Source organism: Oryctolagus cuniculus, chromosome 21 (assembly GCF_051225735.1).
Source record: "Oryctolagus cuniculus isolate XC-2025 breed Fujian yellow rabbit chromosome 21, ASM5122573v1, whole genome shotgun sequence".
Taxonomy (NCBI): domain Eukaryota; kingdom Metazoa; phylum Chordata; class Mammalia; order Lagomorpha; family Leporidae; genus Oryctolagus; species Oryctolagus cuniculus.
This window is the reverse complement of record NC_142887.1, coordinates 12,671,619-12,695,810: the sequence shown is the minus strand read 5'-3', so window position 1 is coordinate 12,695,810 and position 24,192 is coordinate 12,671,619. Positions and strand designations below refer to the sequence as shown.

The following is a 24,192-nucleotide window of genomic DNA, read 5'->3' as shown; positions in this document are numbered from 1 at the left end:
GGAGGGCATGGCTGCATTTTGTAAACAGTTAGGAACAGGCAATACGGTCAGTTCAAATATTTTCCCTCCTCATGCAAGGAATAGCTCTGTTGCAAGGGGACTGTTGAAAGCAGGGGATGAGAAGAGCCATCCATTGGCTGCGGCTCGGTCTGGCAGGGCCCACTGGGGCCACGGGATTTCTCGCCAACTTCCAGACTCTTTGACCTTGAATTAAAGCCTTGTTAAGAGTCATATCTTATAAAAACAAGAGCAGAGTAAATACAGGGTTTTGTCTTGTTTAAGGACACACGCACACCCACACCGAAGCTGCATGGTGCTAAGCAAGCCGGAGACCCAGAGGCCGCAGAGGCTGCACTTGGCATTCTCATGTTGGGGCCGCATTCAGCAGCTGACCCGATTAGAAAAGATTCAGGCAGGGAAAATGCGGGCGTCTCAGGGTTGGAAGGAGCCGGGACCCCAGGAGGCAGCCCCACCCTCTGCTGACCAGACTGAATGAGGGTGAGCCACCACGGGGGACGCCAGAAGGGTACAGAGGCCACAGGGGCTCGTCGAGCTGCTGCCGGGAGAACCAAAGCTCTGCGAGCTGTGCGGGGAGAGGTCAGCCTCGGCTCAGCCAAGAGATCAGCCTCTCATGGGCCGGATTTTCTCATCTGTCAAATGGGATGATGAAGCGGCCTGTATTTTTTTTTTTAAAGATTTATTTGTTTATTTAAAAGGCAGAGTTAGAGAGTTAGAGTTAGAGTTAGAGTTAGAGTTAGAGTTAGAGTTAGAGTTAGAGTTAGAGTTAGAGTGAGAGGCCTTCATCCGCTGGTTCACTCTCCAAATGGCCTGCAACGGCAAGAGCTGGGCAGATCCGAGCCAGGAGCTTCTTCCAGGTCTCCCATGCAGGTGCAGAGGCCCAAGCACTTGGGCCATCTTCCACTGCTTTCCCAGGCCATAGCAGAGAGCTGGATTGGAAGTGGAGCAGCCGGGACTCAAACCCTCACCCACATGGGAGGCCAGCACTACAGGAGGAGGCTTAGCCTACTACGCCGCAGCACCAGCCTCAAGGCCCATATTTTAAGCTCTCCAGGCCATCTCTAGGTGTGAAACAGAGGAGAAATACTGAAGTGCTAAGCATATGGACCCCACTGGCACTACTACTGCTATGACAATGCCAGAGGTTTTACACTCCTAAGAGGGGTTATGGGTAAAGTTAGGTGAATCAGCACCCCCCCCCCCGCAATGGCAAACTCCAGCCAAAGTACCTACCCTCTGTACAAAGAATGGCTCTGGCATGCCTCTCCAGTGCCCAGGGCTCCAGAGGGAGTCCCAGAAAGTGCCTAACAATATGTGTGGAGTTCTGGGTTCAAATCCCAGCTCTGCCACTTACAACCTGTGAGATCCTGGGAAAGTGAATTTACAGCTTTGAGCCTCAATTTGAAAATGGGAAGATAATAATACCAACTTCCAGACTTCCAGGAACTCAGCAGTCCCTGACACACCATGAGCCCTCGATTTATGCTGCCTTACTGGCCAGTTTCTCACTCAGTCCACTGGACACGATCTTGTTCGTTTACCAAGCAGAGTCAAACCTCAGGGGGCCTCTGTGAGACCAGGCTGGCTCCAGTGAGGACAAAGAATGAGGCCTCTAAGTTCTGTGGTTTAGTCACAAACCAATTCCCTCAGTTTCCCCGTCAAGCTCCTTTTGGCTATTTATAACATTATTCTGAGGGGCAAACAAAATTATCAACCTCAAAATTAGCCTGCTATATGTTTATGTGACTTCACAGACCAGACCAAATGATTTCACAGGGCCTTATGCAGCCCCTTGCTAGACGGATGTTTGGCCCACAACTCGTACTTAAAGAGACAAAGCGCTACACACATTTTGTTCAGAGTTTTCCAGCAGAAAAGCATCAGTGCCCAGCACAAGCCGCAGGCAGCAAACAGAAATTCAAGGCTGGTGGACAGCTCCCTCTTGCCACCCAGATGTGGCCCGCACACCCCAAGGATCCCAGGTCGCTGTCAGAAGGCACCCAGGCCACCCAGACTCTGGCTCTGGCTTAGAGGGCACCGAGGAAGCCAGAGAAGGACCCAACCTTGCCGTCCAGCAAGGCCTCACAGCCCACCAGGAGTCTCGTCTTACGTAATAACGCATTTCTAAGTCTGAAGCCCTCCGACCTCGGCTCAGAGCAAAACCATCCGCCGAAGGCCTCTGGCCTGGTCCCATTGATCCTGTCTGAGCTGTTATTTCGCGGCTGCCTGTGGCCCGGCGGCTCTAGCCCAGCAGCGGCTGGGTAAAACAGAGATCAGATCTGCCCTCCCATGGCAGGAAGGGCAGCTGCTCCGGGGTAGGGTGTGGGGCACTGGGGGCTGGAAGACATCGCCTCTGTCCACACTGTCCTCAGCCCTGCCTGGGCCAGCGAAGGCCCAGGGGACTGAACGAATGAACCACAAGCACAGACCCAGCTTACCTGGCTGCACAGTGAGTCCCAGGAAGCCTCGGGCCTGGGCCCATGGGATGCTGTGCTGGCACCTTGAAAGGATGTGGGCTCCCCACTGCCGCGGAGCCGCCGTCTGCCGTTGACCTGCTGTCTGCCTTCCTCATGACAGGCCTGCCAAGATCTGCAGCCAGAAATCAATGCAGCTGGCTCTGGTGCCCACCCTCCCCCTCCCCCTGCCAAAGTTCAGCAGCTGATTCCTGTAAGGCTGGGCAGGCACTGAGTGGAGTCGAGGGCCGGGCAGGGTGGGGGCCTGGCAGCCCCCTGACCAAGCTCAAAGTCTCAGGTGCAGGGTCCCCATGGCAGAACACTGACGGAGAAGAGCAGTAAGTTTTCCTGGCCCCAACTCCCACACAGGGCGTCGGGAGCCCGGCGGGGAAGTTGGGGGTGAGGGGGCAACACTAGCGTTTTCCTTTTCTTGGGAATTCGTCTTCAAGGTTGGGCTCTGAATCACCTGAAGCCCTGGTTAAAAATTCAGTCTCCTGAGTTTCAAGATACCTGGGCGGGGCCAGGATTCTGCGCTTTGACAACCACGTCCCCCCCACCCCCACCCCCACCCCGCCAGGTGACTGGAACGAGAGGCCAGGTTTGTGGAAGAGTGTGTGCGAAAAGACTCAGCTCCTGGCATTCTTGGTGCTGTGGGGCTCAGGACTGCGAGATAAAACACAGCACGTGCAGACAGAGTTTAGTTCAGAGCAGCAGCGAGCAGACCCCAGGGTCGCAGGGGATGCACGCAGACTAGGGTTACACACTGCTCTCTGCAGTTCACCCAGGACTGCGCATCTGCATTGGCGGCTTTCTGTCACCAGGAAAGTGACAAAACAAGAAGGTTTACTTCAGCTCGTGGCTTTGGAGGTTCACAGCCCACAGCCAGGCAGCCCCTCTGGTCTGGCGTCCGACCAGGGCAGCAGATGGGGCAGCCCAGCAGAGGACGGGTCCCAGAGCAGGACAGGAGCGGATGGCCGACGGCTGAGCTGACGTGGTTTTCGTCAGCAACCCTCTGTGAGAACTCCCTCCCAGGGCACGCCCCTGATGACCTAAGGACCGCTCATGTGCCGACCGCCCAGACACCATAACTGGATCCAGCTTCCACCTATAAGTAGCACCAGGGCATGACTATCGGGCTGAAACACCTCATGAGTCGGAGAGCCACTTCCCGTTAAGCACCACAGCACCCTTTACTATTATCATGACTTGCTGTGTCTATTTATGGCAAAATCTTCAAGCATGATTGGAAAGCCATTTGCCACCTTGCAGCAAAGGATTACGGACATGAGGCTCACCATCGTGGGAGACTCTGCAGCCACCGAATTCTGCAATGGCAGTCAGAGTGCACTGGCCTGCACCAGACCCCGTCCTGGGCGCCTCGTGTACAGGAATTCACTCAATTCTCCTCCACACAACGGAGGCAGAGACTGTCAACACACAGAGGATGAAACAGGCAGGGAGAGGTGAAGCCACTGAGCCAAAGTCACACAGCCGGAAGGTGCAGAACCAGATAGTGAGGTGGACAAGCCAGAGTGCAGAGGCAGCCAACAGACTCGGTCACTGTAGCGCTCTCCAGCGGGAGAGTGGACGACAGAAGGAAAGACGGGGCCCTCTGATGCCTTCGAGCATGGGGTGCACGATTCCACTTCGTCAACATTACACACAGTGCAGTGCTGACGACGCTGCCTGGGATGCCCGCATTCCATATCAGAGCCTGAGTTCAGTGACAGTGAGAAGACAAGGCACAGGCCGGAGGAAACGCGTGAACAAGACACATCTAATAAAGGACTTTTATCCAGAATATATAAAGAACTCTGCACGCTCAACAATAAGAAACCGAACAACCCGACTGAGAAACAGACCAAGGACCGTCATGAACTTCTCATCCAAGAAGACCTAAATGTGGTGACTAAATACACGGGAGAGTGCTCCATGTCAGATGCCGTCAGGGAAACGCAAACTGAAACAACAGGGAGACGTCACCACTTATCTACTGATCAGGCTGGCCAACCCCACAGCACTGACAACGCCAAATGCTGGCAAGGCTGTGGAACAACAGGAAGCCTCGTTCATTGCGGTGGGAGGCACTGTGGAAGACAGCTTGGCTGCCTCTCACAACAGCAAACATCTACTCACCACAGGATTCAGCAACTGCACTCCTTGTTGAAAACGGTCCACACAAGAACCTGCACATAGTTGTTTTCAGCAGCCTTACACGAATTGCCTGAACTTGGAAGTGGCCAAGAAACCCTGCAGTAGGTGACTGGATAGACTGTGTCTCTTCCAGACAGTGTTAAAAGGAAAGGAACTATCAAGCCACGAAAAGGGGGTGTTACTAACAGAAAAGAGTCCAATCTGAAAAGGCTACCCAGTGCGTGAGTCTACCTGTCTGATGATCTGGGAAAAACAAAACTCTGGGGACAGGAATTGTGGGTGGAGGGTAAACAGTGGGATGCAGAGGACTTCTCGGGCACTGCCGCTACTCTGACAGGATACAGTGACAGCCGACACATGTCTTTACACATCTCTCCAAACTTGACAGACTGGGCAGCTGCCAAGGATGACTCCAAATTTTAACCTGTGGACTTTGTGTAACGATGATTAATCACTGCAGGTTATGGCATGTAACAAACACACTACTCGGGTCAGGGGAGCTGACAATACTGTGGACCTGAAACTGCTCTGACGACCCCCGGGTGCTGTGGCACTCAGAGATGGCCTGCAGACCCCAACTAGAACAGCTGATTCTATGCAGGCCGAAGCCATGCACACAGCCCGTTCCACTCCCAACTCTTCCACAGTCACTGTGGCAGATCAGGGACTTGCAGGCACAGGTGCAAGACCATTAGATCTAAGCTTCAGCTGGGGGACAGCAGGCAAGCTCTAGGTCTGGGTGCCCCCCCAAGGCAGGTGACCCCCTGCAGTGACCCTTCCCTTCCCCCTGCATGGCACCAGGAGTGGTCACGTCCATCATGAAGCTGGACCTAGAGGCTATCAAAGCCCACACTCGGGTCCTGAAGGGACGGAAGCCCACCTAGAGATGGGGACACATATAGGCTGTGCTGTGTCCTGACCTTGTCTCCCATTCGTATACCGAAACCCTAACCCTGACTGTGTCTAGAGGCGGGGCCTTTAAAGAGGTATTGAAGGTAAAAGTGAGAGTACTTTGGTGGGCTCTAATCCAGCCTGATGCCCTTAAGAACAGTAGGACATCGAGACCCAGACACACACAGAGGGAGAGGAGGCAGCCAGCTACATGCCAGCAATGGAAGCCTGAAACAGAACTAACCCTGTCACACCTTGATCTTACTTCCAGCCTCCAGAACTGTGGGGGAGTAAGTTTCTGTGAAGAAACACATGTGTGCATGCAAAGCCAGGAGTTATCTATGGGCCACGTCTGACCAGAAGGGATGCCATCCAGGAAGGCTTACAGAAGTGTGATGCCTGAGCTGGGTGTTGACATATGAATAGGAGTCCGTTGGACAGACCAAGCATGGAAGGCCACTGTGGGCATGAGGAACACCATCGAGGGGAGAAATAAAGCTGGCCTGTGGAAGCTGCCTGGACGCAAGCGAGGGAGGGCCAGCCAGGTGACTCTGGAGAGGTGAGCAGGTGCAGGACAGGCGCCAAGCTAAGGGAACGCTCTGCCTGTACTGAATCCACTGAACACCATAAGCCTGTTCTGCAGATGGGCAAACCGAGGCTCGCACAGGTGACAGAACTCTGGCTCAGAGAGGATGGCAGAGCTGGGGTCTGAACTCAGACCATGTCGGTTCCAAAGCCACATTTCTTTATCATGAGATGTTTCCCCCTCTCCTCCCACAGGAGAGCTGTGGGGGCATGGCCAGCACCCCGTCTCATCCCAGGGGGCTGCCTGGAACTGCCAGACCCCGAAGTAGGTGCACCACTCACAGGAAGGGAGCACGCGGAGCAGAGCTGCTGCAGGGCCCTGCTGGGAACACAGTCGCAAGCACCAGCTGCCCTAACCGGCATCGCCTTTCATCCCTGTGGAAACTGGAAGCTGCTGCTGCCTCCCTGGAGAGCCCAAAGTTTGGGCTGAAGGCTTTTTGGAAAAAGGCTCAGTATGGCAGGCGCCTCTACAGTCACCCCGGTGACGCCTGACACTTCGCCACGGCTCTCGCTGACAAGTGTCTTCAAAGGACAGAAATCGCCGGCTTGCTGGCTTTTCATACAGATGTCATTCATCCACAGGAAGCGCTTTTCCCTGCGCACTGTGACAGTTATTTTGGTTCAAGAAAGCCAAACCCAGTGTGAAACCAAGAAAAAAAGAAAAGGAAGTAGGGAAGGGAGGGACACGGGGAGGGGAGCGCATCTCTGGCAAAATTAGGAAAGGTGGCATTTGGGTAAACAGTGCACAGACTGGCCCTCTCCACGAGGATCTCTGAGACCACCACCCGAGGGAAGGGCTGGGCTGAAGGGCAGCAGGTGAGACGAGCTCAGGGAGCTGCGGTGGCCTTGCCCGGGGCTGCAGACCACTCCTGCAAAGCGGGCAGGGTCCACTTCAGCCAACCAGACCTGCAAAGCTGGCATGCGACAGGGAGGGGCTGGCGACCCCTTAGGGGTACCCATGGCGTCTCTGAGGAGAACATGACACCCAAGGACAAGCACATCCACTTGGCAGAAGCTACACACAGGACTCTCTTTGTCCAGTCACGGCTGAGTCCTGGCCTAAAGGGTCCCGTGACAGAGGCTTCCCACAGTGCCCAGGCCAGTGGAGTTCTGCCCCAGGGCTGTGTCCTAACATGCTATGTGGCCTCCCCCTGACCCCTCATGCGCAACATCAGGTTCTTCAAACAAAAAGGCACATCCTGCACCACCACCGAGCAGGTTAACAGCGGTCGGTGGCAGATGTGACCTGCGTCTGGTTCACCTCTGTGGAAATGTGGACGGCTAGAATGGAGTGACCAACAGTTTCCAGAACTTTCCGTGGGGTGACGTTGTGGGTGGCATTTTGATTGCAGGTTATAGAAACTTAACCAATCGAACAAACAAGAAACCAGGTGAGCTCCAATGATCAAGCTATAGACACAGAGGAGGAGGCAGCCTCAGGATGATTCAAACCAGAGCTCTGTCTCTCTTGGCCCTTCTCTGCATGCTGGGCCTGCCTTGACCCCCTTGAAGCTGTCTGTAACCCTGGCTGTGGGCAGCTATGAGCTTCCTTCCTTCCAGTACCTCTGCTACAGAGAAAAAGATTTCCCCTCTTTGTTGCAACTAAAAAATCCCAGAGAATTCTCTGATTGGATCAACTTGAGTCATGTGACTTCTCCTGGGACTAACTGTAGCCAGGGGATGGAGTACCATGACCATCAGCTCCTGTGTCTCCCTGGCTGATCACATGACTGAGCAGAGGCATAGGAAGCATAAAGAAGACAGTACAGGAATGGGGTGTTACAGTGCTGACACCCAAGTGCACCTGCTATACAACGGCCTGTTTTTGCCATTCCATGAGTACCCCAGGGCCTGCCTACCTCTCCAGCCTGACTTCTCCAAGAACAGGATCGTCAGAGGCAGATGCACAGGGCCATTCTGGTCGCAAACAGGAACACGCACTGAGCACTCACCACGTACTGGGCGCCACGCCAAACACCTTGCTGAAGGATCCCACTGGCTCGTTACAGCAGCCCCACCACCCTGCCTCACAGTGGGAAAAGCCAATGCTTAGAGAGCTATGGGGCTCACCCAAGATCACCCAGTTTGTAAGAGGCAGAGCTGGGAGCTGAAACTGATTCCAGCCAGTGAATTTCAAAGCCAGTGCTCTATACCTTAACCTCATTCTGACTCCCAGAGAAAACCCTTAAGGCAGTCAAATTCCCCCAAAGTGGCACAGGACTTAGTTGCTGGGCTACAGAACGGTGCCCAGGAATACTGGACACAGGGTCGCATCTTTGAATGCAGACAAGTGTCTGGTACAGAGCGGACCTTTCTGCTCTGCTTTAGGGATGGTCTAGTGCATTCCCCGAAGGTCCAAGTTGGAAGCTTGGCCTCGGTGTGGCTGTGTTAAGGGGTGGGGGTAGCTGTAAGAGGTGGGGTCAGGGGCCAGCACTGTGGCACAGCCAGTAAAGCTGCCATCTGCATCCCAGATGGACAAAAGTTGGTGGCTGCTTCACTTCTGATCCAGCTCCCTGCTAATGCACCTAGGAAAAGCAGTGGACAATGGCCCAAGTGTTTGGGCCCCTGCCACCCACATGGGAGACCCAGATGAAGCTCCTGGCTCCTGGCTTCAGCCTGGCCCAGCTCTGACCATTGCAGCCATCTGGGGAGTGAATGAGCAGATAGAAGATCTCTCTGTCTCTCCCTCTCTCTCTGTAACTCTTTCAAATAAATGAATAAATCTTTACAAAAGAAAAAAGAGGAGAAGCCTAATAGAAGGTGCTTACTGGCCCTCCTGCCTCTGTGGCTCCCCTTGATCCCTCCTTCCTGCGTGCACTGACACTATGATGCCGTCTGCTACAATGGCATGCAGACGGGGGCCCTCACCAGAGCCCGTTCTCTGCTGTCGGAACTTTAGCCTCCAGAATTCCAAGCCAAACAAGCCTCTTTTCTTCATTAAGTACCCAGCCTCAAGTATTTTGCTATAGTAAGGCAAAACCAACTAACACCTGTCGCTCCCCCTCTTCGTGGAGGAACTACACAGGACCCTGCGCTGTTCTTTTGTCTGCTCGGCCCTTCCCGGGTTTGCTGCTGGTTCTTCCCGGGTTGGCTACCGTCCCTTCCACCTCCGTGGAAGGGCGGTTCCCCCTGCCACTTTCCCCACTTCCGTGGGGGAGCGGCACACCGCCGGCCGGCTCTCTCGGGGGCTGCACAGGTGTTCCTTCAGATAGATGTTCCTGGTGCATGTTGTCTCTCTCCTCCTTTATAGTCCTCTTCCACCAATCTCAACTCTGCTACCCACACGCCGAGTACGCTGCTCTCCTCCAATCAGGAGCAGGTCCTACAGTTTATTGGTTGAACTGGAGGCAGCTGTGTAGAAGCTGTTTCCTCCTCTCCCAGCGCCATATTGTGGGAGAGCAGATGCATAAAATAAGTCTTAATTCCAGTAACAGTCTAGTCCGAGTTGCTCCCCACAAACACCTTTCTCCCATCAGCCCTCCCCTAGTGGGTGGGTGGTCAACAAATGGCTGAACTAGACTCAAGCTGTGGGCAAAGGAAAGGTGGAGAGACACCCCCCCACCCCCAGGCGATGTTCAGCTCTGTCTCTGCAAGTGACAAAGTGGGTCCTGACCTCAGGGCAAGTGACAAGTATCATGTCGCGGAGATAAGGGGGTGGCCTGACATCACACAGAAGAATTCTAAAGGAGAAACTCAATTTCTCATTCAGTCGAGAGGACTTCTGTGTCCAGTAATATGGGAGACAATGGAATCAGAAGCTCCCACTACAACACTCCCAGGAGCCTGGACCAAGTGCGCCAGCATCCCTGTAACTAAGCAGCTCAGTGCCATGAGAAAGGAACAGAAATGCCCTGGGCCAGAATGGAAGGGCCAGCTCCAGCAAACCAAGCTGCTGAGGACGAGGGAGCCAGTGCCCTCCACGGGGAGCCAGTGCCCTCCACAGGGAGCCCGTGCCCTCCACAGGGAGCCCGTGCCCTCCACAGGGAGCCCGTGCCTTCCACAGGGAGCCCATCCTGGTAGTCAGGAGGCTTCCTCCCTCCCCAAGTGTGGTCACACACTGCCGTGCCCGAACACTAAAAGAAGACAGGCTTGATCCGTCTGGGTCTCGCCTCCAGATTGGAAAACCAAGAAAGTAACCCTCCCCGAGGCTCTGTCACCATGGCTCCGCACTTACCTGGGAGCTCCTGGACCCGAGTGTGCACCAGAATCACTCCAGCGGTTGTTAAGCGAGAGACCGCGGCACCCCAGCCCCAGGATTCCTGACCTGGTACACACCTGATGAATGTCCACAGGGAGCTGAACTGCTGGTCCAGGGACCACACTTTGAGAACCACTACTGTCAGACTAGAAACTAACATGAGAAAAAATCATTCTCAGCTGGGGATGAGAAGAGCTGGGGAAAAAAATGAAGCAAAGAGCAAATACAAAATTTCTCTAGCACAGGGGTAAGCAAACCATGACCTTCAGGACAAGTCCCTCCCGCCGTGGGACAAGTCTAGCCTCACCCATTGGCTTGTGTACATTTATGGCTGCTTTGCGCAATACTGTGGTAGAGCCTGTAGCCTACACAGCCAAAAATGTTTACCACCTGGCTGACTTCCGCACCAGGATCCATCCAGGTCATACAGAATACACAGGGTATGATCCTACCTAGATTTCTCTCAAAAAGTAAAAAAAAAAAAAAAAAAGTAAGGGGAGCTGGTCTACCAAGTGCAAGCATCAACAGACACAGCAGCAGCAGGATCAGGCCCAGGTACTTCTGGTAACAGAATTACTGACCACAGACTACACCTGCAACAGGGAGGCAGCCTCCGCTCCGCAACTCGTAGGTCTCCAATCAAGGGCAATGATGTGGGTGACGACACTGCATGCCCGCTGAGTGCCAGGCGGTGTGCCCAGTGCCCAGGGCCATCCAAACCCTGTCCACGAGAAGGACCCGACTGGGGCTCAGAGGCGGCTTTACTTGCCCAGAGGTACACAGCAAACACGAGGCACAGCCGGGAGCAGACCCAGGCATTGGGCTGGAAACCTGTTCTAGAAAGTTCCAAATCCTATGCCTCACCTCCACTTCCAGAGCAAGGCAATTATGGCTGAAATCAAGAGCCCTAACTCAGGGTGCATGGCTATCTTGAGGGATCCCACCCCTGGCAGCTCTCTGAAAACTGCTGTATGCCCGTGACGGTTCTGAGGACAACTCAGCTCCCATCCGGTCGCCAAAGTCAAGCAGCTCCTGAGACAGGCATTCCCAATGCAAGCCTGTCTGCACCCTTGGCTAGAACCACAGTCCTAACTAACATTTCCTGTGCAGGATGCCAGATACCTCCTCAATGCCATAAAACCCCACAAGGAAGTGCTTGTGTCATGCCCATTTTACAGAGGAGAAAACTGATGTGGCAGAAGCCCAAATGACTTAGCCAGGATCACACAGTTGGTAAGTGGCAGAAGAGAGGCCCTCTCCCATGCACACTTACCACTGCCACACTGCCACCTGAAGCCCAGAGTCCAGTCACTGGTCTACATACAGTGGGAAGGGCCACCCCAGCCACCACCATGTGCACAAGACACATGACGCTCGTTCGACTCCAGCTCTGGGGTGATGTCACTTCCCTAATCCCAACCTCCACGTGCCCAAGGGTCTTTCGGGGCCATCCATGCATGGACTGGACACTGCTTAGCGCGCGTCCGCCCGTCCCCCAGCACCTCTCCTGGCACGGACCCAGACATCAACTACCTACTTGGCTGGTGCCTCGCTTGTCGACAGCGTAAACACACATTTACCCAATTTTTCAGAATGAGCAATATTTACTCAACAACCCAGAGTGGCTCATATGGAACCATTAAACCCCATTGCTTCAGTCTGCAGCTTGGAGTGCGATAATGAATCAGTATTTTGGAGCGATTACGATGCTAATAAGAATGTGTGAGGCACAGAGGATCGCTGTGCAGGGGCGGCCGCCAAATCCCCGGGACTCCCAGCCTCCAACCTCCCAGCCAGGAGCCGCACCGCTCCAGACTCCAGCCTGCCTGAGACCCTCCCATCCCCAGCGCAGGCCACGAAGCAGGACCATGAGCTCACCATTCTGCCGAGCACGGTCCCACCGTGCCAACTTTTGCTAGGGTCACGGTGCTCCCCTTCTGACAGCCCTGCAAGGTCCCAGAGCCTGCTGTGTTGGCGGGGCCTGGGTGTGGGTGTGGGTGCAGCATTTCACACGTGCACACGTGCACACACGGGAGGAGAAAATGCTTGTTCCCTCAGGCTTCACGCCTGGAGCAATGTTGGATATGCGTTCGTATTTTTTTTTTTCTTTTTTGGCTCTTTCTCTTTTTCACAAGCCCCTAGGTAAACAAGACTGCTAAATGGCCTGGCTGCTGGGAGAAACCAGGCATGCAGTCTCTGGCCAGAAGATGGTGGCAGAAGAAGCTGAGCCTCTTTGCCTGGACACTTCTCCCACTCTGGGCCCTGGGCCCACAAACACCTTCATTCTCCTCCTCAACCACCCCCCAAACCAACAGCCCTGGTTCCCCTCTGCTCATGGTAGCAACAGCAGCAGCTTGAGCCACCTATGCTGGCCTCCCTAGCCACACCCCACCTCTGTGTGCCTCCCCTCGTGCTCCAGACACACGGGCCGACGGTCACTTCGGGAACCAGCGCTGTGTCCTCCCACACACGGGCTGATGGTCACTTCCGGGAACCAGCGATGTGTCCTCCCACACACGGGCGACGGTCACTTCCGGGAACCAGCGATGTGTCCTCCCCTCTAGGACCTTCGCACAGGCCGTTTCCGTCCTCTGACTGAATGCCACACCCCTCTTTCCTCGGCAACCCGGGGAGGCCTTCCCTGACGTCCAGACTCGGTCTGGTCCCTGTTATACAATCTCATCATTTCTGAATCACTTCTTCTGCAGGATTTGCAATTCCAAACGTGTGTGATTATTTGATTAATGTCAGTCTCTTAAGGGACTTTACTTCTAAACACCATGGAGACCCATGGCACATTAGGAGAGAGAGCACGTCCGTTTTGATCACCAGGGCATACCCCAGCCCCTGGCCTGGGGCCTGGAATCAAGCGGGAGCTGGAGAAACACTTCCTGGGTGGGTGACTGACGGATGCCATGACCGCACCCCTCACCCAAGCCCTTCCACTCACGTCCCCAGCGCCCGCTGCTTCCGTGCTGAGCTGGCCCCTTGCTCTTCAGGCGTTTTCTACACGGCATCGTTTTGTCTACTGCGAAGTGCCATGCTCGACTGCAAGCCCTAGATAAATATTTAATCAAGGCAGACGCTCGTGCACCTCACGAGGACGGCCCTGCGTGCTCCCTTTGGTTCGGCTGAGTGTGCGTGTGCGTGTAGGTGAACACGTGTGCACACACCAGCATCTCTACAGAAGAGTCCCCAGCAGAAACACACACATCAGCACAGGAAGGAAGCCCTCACTCCTGAGGACGCCATCCGCACACATTCCTGGTTTGAGGAATTCCTGCGACACAAGAGGCACAGGCCCCCCCACCCCGGGGAAGAACAGCAACTAAGAACAGCAGACGCCCTGGGCTGCCCAGGAGGCACCAGTGCTTACTGGGTGCCTACGATGTGTGCGACTCCTGAGTCAGACATCGCAGGAAAAGTCACTCCTCCAACCACACAGCACTTCGAGGGTACCCATTTCACAGGCAAGCAAACTGAGGCACAGCACAGGCCCACCTGCTCAAGTCTCACTTACAGGGGCAGAATCAGACCCAGGTGTGCCTGACTCTCCCTCCAGGTTCTTGGCCACAGAGCCCTTCCTGCTGAGAACAAGGCCTAGCACACTAAACCAGAAGCACAGCATTTCTACCAGAACAGAATTTAAAGCAACCAACAAGCAAAAAACCCAGAGATGCAGGGAAGGGGCCAGGCTGAGTAGAGAGATCCATTCACTCTACGGAATATGAGGCAGGCAAAACACTTGTTCCACATTTCTACATTTATTTATTTTCACTTTCTATTTGAAAGGCAGAGAGACAGAGATAGAAACAGAGAGGGAGAGAGGGAGAAAGGGAGAGAGGGAGAGAGGGAGAGAAGGAGAGAGGGAGAGAGGGAGAGAGGGAGGGAGGGAGAGAGGGAGAGAGAGACCTTCCACCCACTGGTCCACTCCCCAAGAGGCCCCAATAGCCCAGGCTGGGCCAGGCTGAACTCAGGAGCCAGAACCCCCTTTGGGTCTCCCACGCGGGGGCCTGGAACCCGGGGCCTGGGCCCTTCCCTGCTACCTCCTAGGTGCATTAGCAGGAATCTGGAGTCGGGAATAGAGCTGAGACTCGAACCCAAGCACTCTAATATGGATGCCAACATCCCCAGTGAACGCTTGTCCTAAAGACAGTGAAATGACGTGGAAGGGGCTAACCCGGACGTGAGGCAGAAAGACGGGCAGGCAGCATGGGCCGCCCTGATGGGGCCGAGCAGGAAGAGAAGACACAGAACGCATCACAAGGCAGCAGGGCTCCCTCCTGGCACTTGCTCTCCCTCCACTCTGTTTTCAGAGCCCTCCCAGAGCACAGTGACAGGACCTTCATAAGACAACATCAATTTCCCAAATCCCTCCTCTCCTGGCAGTGTTGAGATTCCTCCCAAATCCCTCTGCGGCCTGTGTCTCCCCACCCCAAATCCCAGAGAGCTCTCCTTGGCTCCGCTTCATCCCCTACCAACTCAAACCGGAATAAAAATAGAGAAGAGTGGGCACAGAGAGCTGCGAGTGGTTGTGTGCAGGGATCCTGGGGACGCATCTCCCTCCTCGGTGTGCGTGTGCGTGTGCGTGTGCGTGCCTGAGGATGCTTTGGCCCTGCAGGCTGCCAAGCAGAACCTCAGTCAGAAACTGGCATCCTCACGGCTGCTGCCAGAGCTGGGAAAGCTCCCGTGGCCGGCCCCAGGGAAGGGGGCTGCAGTGCAGGCCAAGGTCCTGATGTCCCAAGGCGTCCTTCCTAAAGGCCTCACAGACCTTCCGGAGGGGAGATAATTGTGTCACTTCCTTTGATCCTATTCCTGGCACCTGACCATGCAGGCTCTTCACCTAATAGGGAGAACAGGACGGGGGGAGTCTCCCTTCCTTCCGCTTCTCGGGGCAGCCACAGCAGCCCAACTCTTTCCATGGCCCTTGGAGAGTGAGTCCGTCTTGTCCTCACTCCATGGAGGTGTCAGCCCCAACAGAACCTCCCAGAAGGACAGTGTCAAGTACATTAGGGGGGCACATCCTCTTAGTCCATCAGCCAGCAGGCTGGGCGAGGCCAGGACTGGGGGACATGGAGCTTGCTCCTCAGCATCTTCAAACCAAACCCTGATTCCTGCTGTGGTCCAGCAAGTTCAGGAGCAAGATTCCTGCTCCCCGAAACCCTGGGAGCAGAAGTGAGGGCTCATCAGCCGATGCTCACCGAGCAGCTCACGTGTGCCAAAGCCCGTGGTGTGACAAGCCAGCCAGGCAGACACAAACGCTGCCCTCCTGGGTCTCCAGAAAGGCACAATCGGGAGGGGATACTTGGGAGCCCTAATCTTCCAGGATGCTCAGGACAGCCTCTTGGCTAAGCTGTGGAGGACGACAGAGTTTGCCAGGTGGAGAGAGGAACGGACACTTCCAGGCAGGGGAACACGTGTGTGAGGAAGGATGGACACCTGGGGGCTGGGGAAGTGTCTAGGCCTGGCTGGAGGACTTGGCAGAAAGGAAGGAGAGGAAAGACGAGAAGGTGGAGGTGAAGAGGGGAAGGGGTGGCTGCGCAGGTCTCACGGGCCAAGGCACAGTGTCGACTTCGGTCCACGGGCAACGGGGCAGCATCAGGCGTTTTAAATGGAGGGAAGAGTGTGGTGACCTGACTTAGTGTTTTGTAAACATCACTCAAGGCAGAGCTCAGGGTCCAAGACTCAGAATGGAGCAGGGGCACTGCCATGTGACCTAAGGTAAGTCACTGCCTGCTCCTTGCCCAGCTTCCCAAGGAGGCCCCGGCACGGAGCCTGGGAAGGACTCCAGGGTGGGCAGTGCCCTGCAGCTCAGGGCTAAGCAGATGCTAAGCCTGGCAGGGCCAGGTGGGAAAGCAGCGGGCCAACTGGCAGCCCACCCTCTGGCACACAGGCCTCTTCTTGCTCGACCCCAGCCGGGCCTGAGCCACTCCCCGCCTCCGCCATACACCCTATCTCCAAGTCTCCAAGTCACCTTCTCTTCCCCCAGTGTCTAGCGAGCTTTATCCTAGCTCCTCACCACAGCTCCAAAGACCCTGCATGACCTGGTCCTGCCTCCCTCCCCTGGGATACAGGAAGCTAAGACTGGGGCAGCCCAAGATAGTCAAGAAAAAGGCTGGAAAACACCTGCCCCATTTGGCAGATGGGGAAAAATGAGGCATAGCTGAGGCTCCAGTGGAAAGCAAAAGGTCTACCATTTGGCAGTGCCCCACTCCTCTCACTGCAAGTGCCCAGGCCCCTCGACCTGGAGGCTGCAACCTTCTCAAGGACGTATGGTAGGCAAGTTCCCTTTAGCCCATCATCCAGCATGCTCAGGGGAGGGGGACAGCAGCACATCTTTCAGAGACCAGGCCCGATTCCAGAAATGAGATGTGTCCCTCCTCCCCTCTCCCCGCCACAGAACCCTGCGAAGTAGGACGCCCTGGGCTTACGAGCAGCAGCGTGGCCGGGGCCAGGATCCACACGGAGGCAGCAGCGGCCGCCCGTTCCTGAGCTTCGAGAACTGCACCTCTGCTTCTGAGCTCACCTGTGCCTCTCCGCCTGGCTCTGTCCCTGCATGGCTGTGTCTCTCCGCCTGGCTCTGTCCCTGCATGCCTGTGCCTCTCCGCGTCCTGCAGTCTCCACATGCCTCTGTCTCTCCGCGTCTTTCTTGCCTCTGACTGACACTCCTGTGTCTGTCTTTCTCATCTCCCCACTTCCTCCCCGGCCAGGGAATCGGGGGTACAGATCTCCGCGGACCGCCAGCTGGAAGCGGAGTCAGATCCTCGTCTTCGCCTTCCTCACTACCTACTAATCACACTTGTGTGAAGCGGACGCTCTCCGGAGCGAACAGAGAGGCCTCCTTGGAGAGGGCACAATCAGACACTTTTTAAGATCACGGCGCATTAGGCCGTTCCCAACTGGGTTTACTAATCAAACAGGCAAATCCTTCATAACCAGCCAATCCCTACAGGGCAATTAAATCCTTCCCCTTTAAAACACTTGCCACACTGTCTGGGGACGGAGAGAAAAATTTGCAAAATTCATTTGATAAATTAGCCAGGGAAAAGAAAGGAGTGAATCAAGCTTTGTTCTTTTCATTTTTTTTAATTATGGAATTCACAATGCCTGAATAATGTTTAATAAGAACTATGAAAATTCCTAACAGTATTACAACACAACACAAAAGAATTAACCTGGTTACCGTGAAAAATTGCATATTTAATTAAGAACAGAGAGTTCAAAACTATCCAGAGATTTCAAAAGTGCTGTTGCCTGAGGGGCCAAATTACATGCTTCCAGGGCTGCTAACGGAGCCAGCGCGCTCAGTCATTACCCAGGCGTCCCCATTAAGTGACTCCGGGCAGCTGACATCAAATTCATTTCAAAAGCACCAGGAACTGAAGCATTCACTTGGGTAGTTTCAGGGAAAGCGACTATCCTGCTGGTACAAATCAGACCCCTTGTTGATAAAGGCAATAATTAAAGAATAATGTTAATTAGCTGCTTTTATTTGAAGAAAAGTATGGTAGCTGGAATGCTTCCAGGCTGGGGAGGGGAGAGTCGCTCTTTCTGGAAGAAGGGGAGGCTGCTGGCGGGAGTAGGGAGCCTGGGCCCCTGGGAAGGGAGAGAGATGGCAGAGGCTGGGGCAAGAGGAAGGCAGGGCTGGGATGAAGAGGGCACGGGCCAGGCCCGGCTGAGGCCTGGGTCCCTGTGGCAGAACCAGTCTGGTCACTCCAAGGCCCTCAAGGGAGTCCAACTTGGAAAGCAAGGACAGATGATGCATCTTGGGTACTGTCACTGTCACTGTCAGGCCCACGCCCTTCAGGGCGGACTCAAAGCCAGAGAGCCCTGCTCAGCTTCTGCCTGTCACACTCACTCCCCCCGACGCAGCCACCTCCGCCACGGCCACTCCCTGTCACTGTCACTCCCCCCACAGCCTCCTGCCACCCTTCCTGCAGCAAAGGGCCATCGGCAAAGATGGCCGCCGCCACACCTCTCACTGCGCAGGCTCTTCCTGCAATGTGACCTCGATGCTCCTCCCATTGAGTGAGTGGCACGGTGGACAGCCTTCCCTTTGACCCTGTGTCAACCTTTGCTACGCCTGCGGCTTCCAAGGGTAGGGCAGGAAAGCACCTGCAGTGCCGCCGGTTCTCTGGGGACACGCACTGCCATGCTGAGGAGGCCGGGAGCGGCCCGCAGGCAGCTGGGCTCCTCCACCAGACACGCGCACTGTCGTGGTCCCCCACTCGGAACGTCCCCAGCTGAAGCCTGGCCATCAGCGAGGGCAGGTCAGCGCGTTGGCTTGGCCCGCCCCAATGCTGATTCAGGAATCAGTACACACAGTCGCTTCCCGCCATGAAGTCGGGCGATGCCAGGGGACTAACAAGTTGGTGGAAGATGGAATTAAAAGATAAGTGCATTTTGGTGCAGACTGGTGCATGCATGTTTTCTCGGCATTTCCCATGCACTCTTTGAAGGCCCCGTGAATGCCTGCACACCATCCTCATCACCACCATCCCTCGTGCCTCAGAGCCCCTCTGCTGGAGAAAGTGGATGGATCTGACGGCCGGGACCCTGTGAGAGCCCATCAGCCTCCCTCCTATGGGCCTGCTGTCTGGGGTGGCAGGAAGGGCCTGGGTGTGCAAACTACACAGCCAGCACAGGAGCACCCCGCACGCCCCTACTGTGGAAGACAACACAGACCCAGGCAGCTGAGCAGCCTGCCCAGGGCCCAGGGCCGGTGTGGGGCAGTGCCCGGCTCAGACCCAGACTCCTGGTGAAATGGCTGGACTGTCTGTCACTTGGGCAGCTTGGCAAGACCTCCCCCAGCACGACATGATGTTCTGGCCTGAGCCTTGGCACCTGCTGGCACTGGGCCATCCCCAGCCTGTTAAGGAGGCCAAATGGGCCAGGTGCCGGAAATGTACACGGATAGGGCGACTGAGGCAGCCAGACTGGCCTGCGAGCCTGGGGCGGGGGCTGGGGGGGGCTGCCTGCCACAGCACACCACACCTTCGTAGCCAAGCAGAAAGCAGGAGCTGGGCCTGTGTTTCTCTCCTCCCTGCTCCGGGGAGGCAGAAGGACTCAGCAGGCCTTCCCCGCCACGAGACGCCGAGATGCTCTGCTCAGAGAATCATCTTTGTTCTGCAGATGAGTTTCATAAAGTAGGCCATGGGCTGCGGGACCAAGCCCCGTGCTGAGGAAGCTGCAGAGGACATGTGCCGAGGGACTGGGCTGGCTCAGAGAGGCTCCCCGGCTGCTGGCCCAAGGGGCCCAGGATCCAGCCACCTTAGGACAGGAAGGACAGGACACAAGCCTGCTCCACTCCCACTGTGGCTACCGGCTCTGGCCTTGGCACCTGGGACCCTGACATCGCAGTTGCTTTCCCAGCATCGGGCCACTCCCAAGAACCCAGCCCCAGCCCCACTACTGCCAGGATGCACCATCCCTGCAAGCCACCCACATCACCTAAGACCTCTGCGAGGCAAACCCGTGCACAGGGGCTTCTTGGGAGCGAAGGGAGGGCTTTGAGTAGCAGCAGCAGAAGCAAGAGGCAGGAGAGGCTACAAGCACAGACTGTGTCGCACTGTGTGACACCAGGCAAGTCCTTTAGCCTCCGTGTGCCTCCCCTTCCTCCTCTGAAAATGAGAAGAGCTATTGTGGGGGGGGGGGGGTAAGTTACTTAAATGGTGGTATTTAGGCAGCACTGGGATGCAGGCCTAGCACAAGCTACTCTTGCTAAGTGTTTGTTATATTAATAGTAAACAAACTTTTAAAGAAACCTTCAAGCGCATCTCAGGCCTGAATGGTCACGCCGATTCTGTCCATTTTCTGGAGCGGCTACACTGAGGCTAGAAAAGTCAGAATACCCTTGATACCAGTTACAAACAGGACACAGCTGATCCCTGGAGTGAGGCTGCCCACTCCCAGGATTACAGGGGCTGCCTCAGGGGCTACATAGGGAGAACCGAACTCAGTGTGGTGTGGAGGAAGGGTGGGAAGCCGATGCCCCCTTTCCTAGCCCTAGCCGCAGGCCCAGGGGCACCAACTCTCCTGCCGGAGAGAAAACCAAGCCTCTGAATTTCCAAAACATGACTCCAATCAGGCCACCAGCCCTGGGGCCTCACCAGCCACCACCCAGCACTGCAGCTGTGGAGTAACGGAATGAGCTCACCACCGGGTGAAGACGACCAACGAGGAAGTGGGGAATCATCTGGTGGCACGGAAAGCACCCAGGCCAGGGGAGTCTAAGTGGGAGGCAGAAGAAGGTGCCCAAACTAGCACAGGGTCAGGGAAGAAAGGGCTAAGCAAAACAAAGGGAACAGTGTTCTGTACACTGGGAACAGAAAGTGAAAAGCTGGGAGGCATGAGGATGGCAGCTCTGTGGGGTGGGGAAGATGTCTGGGATGTCAGGGTGGAGGAAGTGACAGAGCTAAGGCTGGAGTCTACGGAAGCAGGTTGAAGACTGGCTGAAACCGGGAACTTGGGCCTGAGTCCTGTCTCTGCTGGGGCAATGCCGTGTGTCTCTGGGCCCCTGTGGGACAGCATGCTGCTTTGGCCAGGGCTGGCAGGCAGCCTCTGGATAGCAGAGTTTTGGGTCACTTCCTTCCATGCTGCCACCCACACTGATCGCTCCCACAGCCCAGGCGAAAGGACTGGAGAGCATCCAAAGTGAAGGGCCTGGGCCCCCTGCAGGGAGCACCTTCCCCCCCATGCTGAGGTCCTACCATGTGACTGTGATTGCCAACCACATTTCCCCGACAAGGAAACTGAGGCACTGAAAATGGCAGTGCCCTGGCCGCCGCCCCCATCTGGCAAGCATGCAGCCAGTCTGTACACCCCTGCACCAAGCCACAGCCCAGGCGGGGGTCCCCTCTCAGGGTCAAGCCTGGGCTGGGGGAGGTGCGGCAGCCAATTCTGGGGAAGCAGCGCAGCCAGCTGGCCCCGCATTACCCCGTGTCTCCTCCACTGCAGCAAGATCAATACTCGGGGGGCCGTGCTTAGCTTTGGGGAAATCATTAAATGCTACACCAAACTGGTCAAAAATAATTGCATGGCAAGGAGACACCGAAAGGAGCTGTGCCCCAGAGCAGGAGCACCCAGAAGCGAACACACAGCTACACCACAACACATACACACACACACCCTCACGTGGATGCCAACACACAGGCACACAGACACACCACACAAACATGCTCCCAGAAGCACACTATGACCTACACACACACAAGGACAAAGACCCTCAGAGGTACGGACATACCGACACAGTGCACGCACGGGAACATAGATGCAGCGGGCCATTCATTTCAGTGTTATTTTTTAGGTCCTACTACGTGCTCAGCCTCTGTTGCTAAGCTCTGGGAATGAGCTGCTCTGTGCCCTCCTGAAATTTGGAGTCCACAGAAGGAGGAAGCAGGTGCTAATCAGTAACCCAGAGAGCTCCGGGTGACGAGCTCCAGGTGGTCAGTGCTGTAGAGATGGGGACCAAGCAGCTCAGGTCTGCATGAGGAGCAAGGTTGCTCACTCACAGCCCACAGGGGCCTGCATCTGCTCAGAGAACGGTGCTTGGCCTAGCAGTTAAGATGCCGTCACGAGGGGCCGGTGCTGTGGAGCAGCTGGTTAGCACGCTGGCCTGCAGCAGTGCGGGCATCCCATTTGGGTGCCAGTTCAAGACCCGGCTGCTCTACTTCCAATCCAGCTCTCTGCTATGGCCTGGGAAAGCAATAGAAGAGGGCCCAAGTCCTTGGATCCCTGCACCCACATGGGAGACCTGGAAGAAGCTCCTGGCTCTTGGCTTCAGATATCAGCACAGCTCTGGCCGTTGCGGCTAATTCGGGAGTGAACCATCGGATGGAAGACCGATCTCTCTCTCTCTCTCTCTCTCTCTCTCTCTCTCTCTCCCCCCCTCCCCCTTCTGAGCTTAGCACCCTCGCCAGTTGCCCTCCGTCAACCTCTCAGGCCTGTGGGGACAGTGGCTTCCTCCCCTCTCGGTCCGTGCAACTCTGGGGACAGCTTTTGATTACTGTGCTGATGACACTACTTTGAGGTTAGCTCTCTCCATTCTACAAAATCCCTAAGGACAAGGGCTGCTCCCTCTTTGGAGCCTTGGTGTTGGCTGAGTGGATATCGGATGGATGCACGCACACAGAGAGATGTGCATTGGGTGTATGGGTATGTGGAAGGTTGCTGGGTAGCTACGTGGGTCAGTGGATGGATGATCAGATGGAGAGATGGATGGATGCAGGGTTGAACAGATTTGCAGATGGACAGACTAACAGCTGAATGGACAGACAAAGGGATGGCTGAAGTCTGCAGGAATGGGAAAGCAGACAACTGGCTGAACTGTGGAGTGGACGCATACAAAGATGGAGGAAAGGACAAGCAGCTCGCGTTGGGCCAGCAGGTAAGATGTGGCTGGGGCACCCGCATCCCGCCACAGCACCTGGATATGAGCTCCAGCTCCGCTCTGCACTCCAGCTCCTGCTAATCCAGAACCTTGCAGGCAGAGGGAGGGCTCAAGTAGTGGGGCCCTGCCACTCATGTGGGACACTCAGGTTGAGTTCCTGGCTCCTGGCTTCCACCTAGCCCTGTTCTGGCCATTGTGGGAATCTGGGAGCAAACCAGCAGATAGGAGCTCTCTGCCTCTCTGAGTCTCTCAATAAATAAACATAAATAAAAAATTTTAAAGGTAGATAAGGGGCTGGCATTGTAGCTTAGCAGGTAAAGCAGCCACCTACAATGCTGGGTGCCGGTTCATGTCCTGACTGCGCCACTTCCAATTCAGCTCCCTGCTAATGCACCTGGGAAAGCAACAGATAATAGTCCAAGCACCTGGGGCCCCCAGCACCCATGAAGAGACCTGGAAGAAGCTTCAGCCTGGCCTGGCACTGGTCTTTGTGGCCATCTGGGAAGTCAACCAGAAGATGGAGGATATCTCTCTGTCTTTCCCTCTCTCTCTGTAACTCTCTATAATGGTGACTTTCTAAATAAATAAATACATCTTTTTAAGTGTATTTTTTAAAAAGATGTATTTATTTATTTGAAAGGCAGAGCTACAGAGAGGCAGAGGCAGAGAGAGAGAGAGAGAGGTCTTCCATCCTCTGGTTCACTCCCCAGATGGCCACAATGGCCAGAGCTGTGCCAATCTGAAGCCAGGATCCAGGAGCTTTTTCTGGGTCTCCCATGTGGGGGCAGGAACCCAAGGACTTGGGCCATCTTCTACTGCTTTCCCAGACCATAGCAGAGAGCTAGATCAGAAATGGAGCAGCTGGGACTTGAACCAGTGCCCATATGGGATGCTGGCATTGCAGGCAGCAGCTTTACCTGCTACGTCACAGTGCCAGCCCCAATAAATAAATCTTTAAAAATATAAAAAGTGGGTGAGTGAGCAAATCATGAATGAACAGGAGAGGGCCTGTTGGATGGGTGAGAGGATGGGTGGCAGGGAAGAGGTCACTCAGCTCCTCTGGACGCACAGTCCACAAGCGCTCACAGCCTGGACAAACTAAAGGGTGAAAAATCTTTTCATTCTGCCCTCCAGTCCACCCCTGCTGTGATCCCAGCTAGACATCTGCTCGCTCTTACGCCCAACAGGAGCCCCACATGTGAATCTAGGACGTGGCCCCAGGGCACAGCACCCTTGTGCAGTCTGGGGTCCTGACAGCCAAACCATCTTGTTCACTTCATCTCATGGCCCTGTGTTGACAGGTGGCACCAGGGGACGCACTGGAAACCTGACCCTCGGAGGCCACTGGATCAAGTGCCCTTCTCAGAGCATAACCCTGCACCCCACAGGTCTCTTTGACCAGTTTTATTTCAGCAGGGGGGACACAGTACCCCTCGCCCACCTGCCACTGAAGGCCTCTAAACATACCCCAGATGGCTCTTGCGTGGGGATCAGCCACCCTGCTG

The 24,192-nt window shown here is 55.4% G+C and overlaps 1 protein-coding gene across 5 annotated transcripts in view; it reads right to left on the bottom strand.

Moving 5' to 3' along the window:
* Positions 1-24,192, bottom strand: part of CUX2 (cut like homeobox 2) — a 250,152-nt gene that overhangs the window by 210,831 nt on the left and 15,129 nt on the right. Inside the window, exon 1 of one of the 5 annotated variants that reach the window (XM_070066199.2) lies at positions 10,276-10,827. The exons of 3 other annotated variants lie outside the window; for them this stretch is intronic. The gene's annotated coding sequence lies outside the window, so the exon portion shown is untranslated. Of the gene's footprint in view, positions 1-2,456; positions 2,574-10,275; positions 10,828-24,192 lie in introns of those variants that run through there. One more of the 5 variants, XM_089323125.1, reaches the window with a different exon arrangement.